Below are 10,464 nucleotides of genomic sequence, written 5' to 3'. Positions count from 1 at the left end.
TCAATTCAGTTCAGTTCAGTTCAGCTCAGCTCTGATAAGTTCAGTTCAGTTCAACTCCAATAAGTTCAGTTCAGTTCAACTGTTTTATGCCGAAGAGAACAGGCCCCTAATCAACTATTGTGGCTATAAGAATTGTGATCAGTGAGGTTGATTGAGAAATTAAGGTGTTTTGATTCATGTGATCATCAACAAAGAAGAATGTCTTAGTAATTTTCATGAACCTGTGGATGGACAATTTAAATTTTGCTACTAGGTTTACTTCTATTTTTTGGTATTTTTTATTTGTTGTAATAACGATAATAAGCACTAATAGAGAAATGATGATTTGTGCCGGTTCCGATTCGACACTACAGCTCGACGCATATTACCCGGATACAAATTGCGTTGGGTCAGTGTTTGACGCGAATTTTATGTCATTTGCATTGGATGACGGCCATGACCCAACGCAAATAGTGCTCCATTGATTAAGCAATTTGTCCTAGAGAGTGAGATTTGTGTCGGACTGATAACTATATGCGACGCAATGATTATTTTCAATTTTAAAAAAGGGGTGATCCGCATCGAATTGTGTTCTACATCCGAAGCAATATTTATTTTTATGGGAATCTGCGTCGGATTGTATTCTACACCCAACACAAATTAGTCATTTTTTTTTATTAAAAAAGACATTTCTCATAAAATTTTATTTAACACAAATTAAAAAGCAGATTTGCAGCTGAAACTAGGGGTGTGCACTGGTCCAAGATCGATGGACCGAACTTTGAAACTTTTTTGGACCGGGACCGGACCGGAATAATTTTTCGGTCCGGCTTTGGACTGGTTGGACCGAAATTTGTATTTTTTTTATAATATATTTTCCTTGGGTTTAAACATGTTTATAAATTTGAATATTTGATAGATTAAAAACCAATAATTCTAGAAGCAATAATTTTAAAGTCAATAAAGATGAGGTCTGAACTTTATAACTTTTCTAAGTTTTAAACTTTTTTTTTAACCTTTAAAGCTTCTTTTACAAAAAAAAAAAAAAACGATTTAGGACCAAACCGGACTGGAACGAAAACCCGAAATCCCAAGTTTTCGATCCGGTCCATTTCGGTCTAAATTCTGGTCCCGGTCCGAATTAAATGTGCACATCTCTAACTGAAACCATAATACTATATCAAATTTAAGATAACAAGCCATCAAAATGGAACAATAATACTAGACCAAAAGAGAGACAGCCAAAAAATCAATTATCATATTTTGTACTACCACAAAAAAAAAAGAAACTAACAAATTAAATGGAGAAAAAATTCCCTAAGTTTTCAGGTCTAAAACCAAAATATAGAACAAATTTTTAAATACATTAGAAATAGAAAAAAAAAATCAACAATGTATCAAAAAGTAATGGAATGACAGAGAAATTCCGTACAACATCGTGGTTTTCTTCAATCTTGATATTGGTAGAATTTGGAGTAAATACTAAATCTATAAAAAAAAATCAACTAATGTAAAATAATTCACTAGTTGGCCTTAGCTTGATGCTTCTTTAACTTCAGTAGGCACTCAAATTCTTAGTGCTTCTTCGACTTCACTCAACACTCGAATTCTTGTTGAAGGAGGTTTCTCACAGAAACATTAAAACAACAAACTTTCCTCAAATGATTACTTGAACCTCTGCCGACAATCTTAATAGATGAAACCCTAAATTAAAAGTCACAAACGACCACCGTACCAAGGCCAATGATGGATACCAGGGGAATCATTGATTGATACTTGAGAAGAAAGGATTCCCCGACTCATCAACTAGGGTTAATTAGGGTTTATTTGGATTTAATTAGGATTTAATCAGCATTTAGGAGAGTGATAATTAAAGATTAGTGGGTTAATTACATTAACTAGGGATTGTGACTGTGAAGTGTGACTTGCGCGAGAGTTGTTCTCGGCACGAGTGGTGCGCCCGCACCAGGTCAGGTGCGCCCGCACCAAGTAATGGTGCGCCTGCACAGTCACGACGACAGATTTCAAGAAGTGAGGCAGAAACTTTGGTGCTCCCGCACTCGAGGCATGTGCTCCCGCACATCAGGCTGGTGCTCCCGCACCTATCGGGGAGGCGAAATTTTTCCGGGTTTTTTTTTATTATTTTACGATTTAGGGCTTGTATCTTAGACTTCATATAAATATGTTTTGTCATATTTAGGGCTTTTAACCACAAAATACTAGAGAGAGAGATTAGAGAAAACACAATAGAGAAGATTAGAGAGAGTCTTTGAGATTCAATTGGAAATCCATTCAATTGAATCTTGCCTATTGTATTTGTAATCGTCTCGTTCATAGTGAAACAATCTTTTCTCCTGCCTTGAGGACGTAGCTATCACATTGATAGTGAACCTCGTTAAATTTGTGTGTCCTTTATTCGCTTTCTTGTTTTTCTTGTGTGTGTGCTTGGTTGTTGTGAATTCTTATTGGTTTAATTAAACGCTTCCGCATAACAGTGACTAACGATGTTAGACTTCCTTTAGACATAAAGGTATTCTGATGTATTTGTGAAAACGTTTGAGGTATTTTGTGAATTTGGAATTTGCAAGGGTATATCCGTATATGGTGTAAAGAAAAGTTTGTCAGGAGTGTATGATGAAAAAACCGTAAAATATACAATATACATAACATTTTAGGACACCCAAAAAAATATATAAATACTATATTATGAGATGAAGACAAAATATAAATTGCATTTTCCACAAATAATGAGTGCACGATTGGTGGAGAAGGGTAAACTCGAAGGAAAAAAAAAAGTAAAAGAATTGGCGTAATGTAAGATTCGCCCAAAGAAAGGTGTATTGTTGGTTTTACTGTTAGGCTATGTTCAGTTCACCTGAAATTTTCTGATCTGAACTTATATGATCTGATCTGATCTGATCTGAACTTATTTTTTCTGATCTGATCTGATCTGAACTTATTTTTTCTGATCTGATCTGATCTGATCTGATCTGAACTTATTTTTTCAACAAGATCTTATCTTTTATAAAATATATTATTACTATTATATTATTACTTTGTAAATCATTATTATGCAATACATTATAAGATATTCTTTATAGTGTTACTATTATTATCATTTTATTTCTATTACAACTTTTATACAACTTTTATTATTAATAATAATTATTATTATTATCATTATTATAAGAACAAAAATAATAATTATAATCATAATTATTATTATTACTAAAAATAATTATATAACTCAAGTCATTATTTTATAAGAGCACTTATACAATGTTTCACACTTTCCCTTAAAAAAAAGTTTCACACTTGAGAAGTCGGCAAACTGAACTCTTTTTTTTTTAATATAAAATAGAACAAGATATACAAACAACTATGACTTGAGCAAAAAATAAATAAATATCGTGCAACTTCAAATAGCTAGAGAGATTTGGAATTCGGTAAGAAAAGGTATACCGAATCTAAATTTATAATTTGTATGTCACACTTAGCTTATTTTGAAATGTAATCCGAAATTAGTAGTTTCGTTGTCATGAATTTGAGATATCATATTTTATATATTTCTTATTTTTGCGTCAATCTTATGTTCTTAACATGTGGCTTTTAATTTTCTATTATTTAATAACAACAAAATAACTTAATATAATAATAGCAATGACATTTATAATGGTAACAACAAGATTAATAATAATTACCAATATTAATAATTAATAAGTACAACAACAACAACAATAATAATTCTTTTGAACAAATGTACTAGTAAATAATAATACCCCCTTTGTATTTTTTTTATCTTTGTCACTTAGAATCTTGACACAATCCACAATTAGAGATAATCTTTTAGATTTTTCTTAATATATAAGAAAAAATATAGTCATGTGGGGTCTTGTTTGATTCGTCTCAATGAGTACTTTATTAATATTCAATTATTATAATTTTTATTAATATGTAGTGAAAGATATTTAATAATAATAAGTTTTTAAATATAAGCATGATATGATCTGAACTGATCTGATCTGATCTGATCTGATCTGATCTGATCTGGTCTGATCTGATCTGATCTGGTCTGATCTGATCTGATCTGGTCTGATCTGATCTGATCTGATCTGATCTGATCTGGTCTGATCTGATCTGATCTGGTCTGATCTGATCTGATCTGATCTGATCTGATCTGATCTGAACTTATTTTTTCTGATCTGATCTGATCTGAACTTATTTTTTCTGATCTGATCTGATCTGATCTGATTAGATCTGAAATAAGCAAAAATAAGGTGAACTGAACATAGCCTTAGTTTCCTCAATATATCTATCCTCCCATTTCTCGATATGGAATAAATTCCTCCATTCATGATTCTTACCTATGATCATTAAATGATAGCATGCATATTGAACTGAAAGCAATTAGTATAAAAATACTGCTGTAGAATTAATTATATGTTGATGTCAGCTTGAAAATGTTAGTTGATGGAAAAGCCAAAGGAGTCCTTGATAACAAGCCAAAAGAACCTCTTAGGAGCAAGGTTCATCACCGCTATGATCAGCCTAAGGCGGCACAAAACGTGGCATTATTTACTCTATTTCTCGTAGATCTTTTAAAAATGGTTTATATATGCACATCTTTCTACTCTCTTTTAACCTGCGCGTACAAACTGACTAAAGTAGCTACTCTTCGTTGTAAAGTAACATAATATTCTATATGGTCTTTATTAGTTTATCCGTTTCTTTTACACAAAGTATTAAAAAAAATAATATTGTGGGACATAGGAGGAAAGAAAAAACTATTATTTATGTTAAAGTTGAATGTATATGTGATGGAAAATTAGTGATCTCATTACAAAAATAGAAACAAAAAAGGTAAACTAATAAGGGACATCCCAAAAAGGAATATGGGTAAAAAAACTAATAAAAACTGGAGGGAGTATCAATTAAGCCTAGCTCAAATTTAGCTACTATCATCGCCTAATCGGTTGATTAGATTACAAGGAAACCTAACAAAAGTGACAATTAAGTCATTTTTCATTATATGTTTTATACTAATATATTACAAGATGTTTTTAAATAAAAAACCATTTTACATAAATTAAGATATAAGATTTGATCCTGGCTCATGACTTCAAGTCAGTATATTAAAATCTTAATCATTAAAGTATAAATTAAATAATATTTTGTGTTATAATTTTAAAATAAAATATTAATAACTAAAATTAAGTTTATAAACTACTCCCTCCGTTTCCTAAAGATATTCCCACTTACTGTTCCTACAGATACCAAGGAAAACCAAGTTGTGTGGGGCATGGTGTGAGTAAAGTAGGAGAGAGAAAGGGGTTAAGATAAATAAACAAATAAAAAGGGGTTAAAGTAGGAGAGAGAAAGGGAGTAAAATTGAATTAATAATGTAATGGTGGACCATATGATAGTGACATGAGAGGGTAAATGGGGAAATTTGTTTTGCCAAACAAGGAATAAAGCAAAAGAGGGAAGATCTTTTGGAAACACCTTTAAACGGAAAGAGGGAAGATCTTTAGGAAACGGAGGGAGTAGTTTGTTTGGTACAACATGTAACTTTTTATAAATTTTTCAAATACATAATTAAATATATTAATAGTCAAAGTTGTGCGTTGACATGCGTGAAAGTCAATGTGTTGTACTTATTTAGAAACATAGGTTAGTATAGAGGAATGATAAACCTCTTTTTGCTAGATGTTTGCAAACATCTAGCAGATAAAGAGGAATAAAACACTATTTATGTTTTATGAACACTATTTGTAGTTGCATGAACACTATTTTTAGTTACACGAACACTAGTTTTAGTAGCATGAATACTATTTTTTAGTATCGGAATTTTCGCGACTACTTTTTGGTTTGACTGACACTCTGCAATTTTCGAGATAACTTTTTGGTGATATGGGTCCCATGAAATAGAAGATAAATAAAACACTATTTTATATTTCATGAACACTATTTGTTAGTTGCATGAACACTATTTTTAGTTACACGAACACTAGTTTTAGTAGCATGAACACTATTTTTTAGCATCGGAATCTTCGCGACTACTTTTTGGTTTGACTGACACTTTGCAATTTTCGAGATAACTTTTTTGTTTGACTGACAACTATTTCCTATATATATTGACAGTTTTACCCCTGCTAGATGTTTGCAAACATCTAGCAAAAAGAGGTTTATCATTCCTCGTTAGTATATGGTAAATTGTTTTTTTTTTTTTTTTTTTTACATTTTCTTTCCTAAGTCATTTACACCAACAATTTCCCTTGAAAATTATAAACACATTACACCAGAATTTTTCAAAATATGATCAGTCTGCTCATAATAAGCTTCAATTATAAGACATTCCAAAATAATCCTATATATGGGATGGCTTCTCAAAATTAAAAGTGACCTAAACTAATAAGTTTTGCGGGTCAAATAAAAAAGTGTTATATTTTTAGTGGTCGTTTGGTATACATGGAAATTCAATTCACATGAAAAGTTCCATTTCATCAGAAGTGATTTATCTTTTGTAATTCCTAGGAAATTGATTAATGTGTTTGGTTGATATCAAGGAATTTGTAGTTCCCATGAATTGATGTGAGAATTTTAAGTGACCAATAAGGGGCTAGGTGAATAAATTACCACGTTTTGTGAGAATTTCAATTTCTCAGGAATTTCCATTCCCCCCATTTTCCCCATTTTCCCCATTTTCAGTCAAACAAACAACTACCCAATTTTAAAAATCATGAAAATTTCCATTACCTACATAATTTGCTGGATACCAAACAATCACGTATTTACTGAGTAGAATAAGCAAGATATAAATGAAGGAAAATATGGATAAGATCTTAGAAATACCAAACACTTGAATCAATTTATGGTTAATTATGATAATTTTAGGAAGTCACTCCCTATCGATTATAAACGAGATTACGCTAGAGTAATCCATAATTAGGATTGTACCATAAAAAATTAAGAATTGTAACAAACCAACTAGTGATCGATTGTTGAGATTATTCTTACCAAACTAGTTTCGTAGTAGTATTCAATTTGAAAATATCACGCGTTGGGTAATGCTCGTGGGCAAGATTTCCTTTCCTTAACGACACTAGACAAAAAAGTTTTGATTATTATGAAGTGGAAGATTCCCAATATAAAAGAATATCAATCAAAGGTTAAACTCAACACTCATGAAAGGAAAGAAAAGAAAAGAAAAAAAATGAGAAAATGAACACTCAACTTTTCCCCAACTAGCAAAATTAAAGTCAACAAAACACTCCTTTTTATTGTGTATTTTTGCTTCTTGCACTCCAACTTGGAAATCCACAAATTTCATCACTGAAAATTCAACATCACCATTCACCTCCATCTCCATATCATTTCAAAGCTTAATTCTTTGATCACTTTCTCAATCTTCTCAAAAAATTTCCTAATTTCTTTTCCTACCCATCTCAAGAACTTAAATTTATATTTCCCTGTTTCATCTGTTCTTCCTTAATTCTTGCTCAAATCTTACTGGGTACAGAGGGGTAGATGAGGGTGTGCAAAGAGCCCTACAGCACAGGGCCTCAAAATTATAAGGGCCTCAAAATATAATTATTGTAATTATTTTAGTTCATATTAAAGCAAATTACAATTATTTTTCACTCTTAATAAGAAAAATTTAACGATTTATCATTAATATTTGAACTTTCACCTTTAACTTTCGAGCTATTTTGTCTTTAATTTATTAATATTGGGGCCCAATTTTCATTTTAGAACCGGGGCCTCAAAGTTTTCAAGACGGCCCTGACTGGGTATGTATCAATCATCAATCCTTGTTTTTTCTTTCTTTTGCTTTATTTTCAATTATTGCATGCATGATATTCTTGTTGTCATTATACAAATGATTGCTTCTTGAATTCATGTTCATTAATTCCTTTTTTTTTTTAAATGGTTTAGTTAATTATTGGATTTTGTTATGCATAGGATATGAATCTTTCCTAAAGATGACTTACAATTATTGATTTTTATTATTATAAGTTTTTTTTTTTAAAAATGATGTTTTCTAATTTTTAAGTAAAATTGCAAAATTGTTTAAACTTTATTTATGTCTTCTTTTTTGGCTGCATGTTTGTATCTCAAAATCTATAGATGGAATGTATTATTGTATGATGTGTGTTGCTTGAGGTGTAAGGCAGAAGAAGGAAGAAGACAGTAAGGAGAATCCATGCTTTCTGCTATGCTCATTTGTCTTTTTATTTGGCTCTATAAAAAAAACCAAAGACATTAATTAAACATTCTTGTGTTAGTGTCTTTTTTTCTTTCCTTTTTCTTTTTAGATCTTCTTTTATATTCTTTTTCTCTGGCCCCCATGTGAATAATTGATGGAGTATTGGAAAGTTTATAGTGTCAATTATTAGTCTGATTTGGTAGGTACTAAAGATTCTTGTAACTTCAGCTCGTTTTAGTTATCTTATTAGTTTTAGCTCTATTTTAATTTATGTTCCCAAATATAGCCTAAAATGTGGTAAAAAAAACTTCGATCTATAGGAAATAATTTTTTCTTTTTATTACTTTTTCTCACATTCTTTTTTTTGTGGTAACACATTTTTTTATAATTGGAAGTTGCAAAGTAGACACACATAGTTTTTTTTTTTTAATCCATATGAGCCACAAAGGCGGTACAAAGTACAAAGAAGGGGAGGGGGGATTCGAACTTGTGACCTATCGTTCACATCACCTCAATCTTAACCACTAGGCCAAGACATCCTTGGTAGTAAACACACATATTAATAGGCAATTAAAAATAATTTTTTGATGTGTTCCAATTAGCATTAATGAGTTGGATAAACAAAGTTTTTCGATGATAATAAATGTTTAATGCATAAATATAGGCCATAGCCTTACTTAATTCCATTTTGAAAAGTAGGTTTGGTGATTATCTATAACCCACATTACACGTTTAGTAATTGTAATAACCCAAGGTAATGAAAGTTGGTCCCCAACCATGCATGTGCTTTTCCTTAATAACACTTCAAATTACTAAAGCAATATTAGCATTGTTATTAGAGCAACTCTAATGGTGAACATTAGAGACTTGCTAGCAAACAAATAAAAAGTTAAGTAATTAGCCTAACAATTGGAGTGAGTAGCTAGAATTTCATTTGCTAGCCAATGTAGCTTAACTAAGCCAATTGGCTTGAGCTAAAATTGTGGGCCCATGTGGAAATTTTGGTGAATAATTTCTATACTATTCTCTAAAAAAACAAATCTTACTTCAAGTGGGACCTATTCATATTGGCTAACCATTGGGGGAGTTTTGGCTTAAATTGGAGTTAGCTAGAAAAATCTATGTGGCACTCTAAGCCAATTTTCATTTTGCTCTACCATTGGAGTTGCTCTAAGCGAATGAGTTTTGCATGTACACGACATTCATATGCTCCTAATACTTCCAATTGTACTACCATTAGAGTATTCCATTTCTTAAACGGAGCTGGACCATTATTGCCTAATGAGTACATGTGTATCTACTAACTCCCTCCTTCTGACGGAGAGGTGGTAGTTAAGTGGAGTACCATCCCGAATTCCATGGCATTGTCCAGAGTTTGAATTTTCATCCCAATAATATGTTGGGGTATTAATTTATGGTAGTTTAGTCTTGTACCCAACCTCTGAGCTGCTTTGCCCCACAGGCTAGTAGCCTAAAAGGAGTTGGTTTTTGCACCAATTATCTTTCCTAATAAAAAACTAACTTTCTTCTTCTTAATAAAAGATATAAATGGTTGAAGTAGTACATTAGAGGCTGCATAAAACACGAGTTTTAAAGAACGGAGGGAGTATTAGCTACTAGTACTAGAAGTCACCATTGCATTCTATTAAATGTAAACCCAAATAAGCCCCTTTAACTATTACGCTCCACCCACCAAACGTGTAGGTTTAATTCCATATCTTTTGCTTAACAAGTGTGCATGGCATGCATCTCTTAACTAGACTTGGTTATTGGATGGCTCAGTGCGGGCTATTCACAAGTCGGATCATTAGCGGGCTGCCTTGCTGCCGGCCAATAGCGGGTTGGGCCATGTGGAGCTCCGGATCCATAATAGACGAGCCAACATAACAATAGAGTTATAGGGGATAGGAGAGAGATAAATGACCAAACATAGAAACTAAATAACCATGCCTGCGAAAACTTTTATTTCACCATATATTGTCTCTTTTTCGAATTACTTACACCCATTGGACTACGTTGTCCATTACCCAACATAATTAAAAATAAGGTTTTTGCTAACCCATTATTATGGCAACGTTATGCACTGTTCTATGTTGGCTCTGTTTGGCGAAACATTTTAGCTACCTTAAATGATAAGGTGCTAACATATTTTAGGTGCTAAAATGATTAGTAGTGTTCGGGGAGCACCTAAAATAAAATTTCAGGTGGCTAAAATGACTTAAATGATAAGTTAAAAAATTTACCTTTTTACAATCAGGTGACTGAAATTTTGGAAAATC

Source organism: Beta vulgaris, chromosome 2, assembly GCF_026745355.1.
Source record: "Beta vulgaris subsp. vulgaris cultivar EL10 chromosome 2, EL10.2, whole genome shotgun sequence".
In the NCBI taxonomy this organism is placed as follows: Eukaryota; Viridiplantae; Streptophyta; class Magnoliopsida; order Caryophyllales; family Amaranthaceae; genus Beta; species Beta vulgaris.
This window is presented reverse-complemented; position numbering follows the sequence as displayed.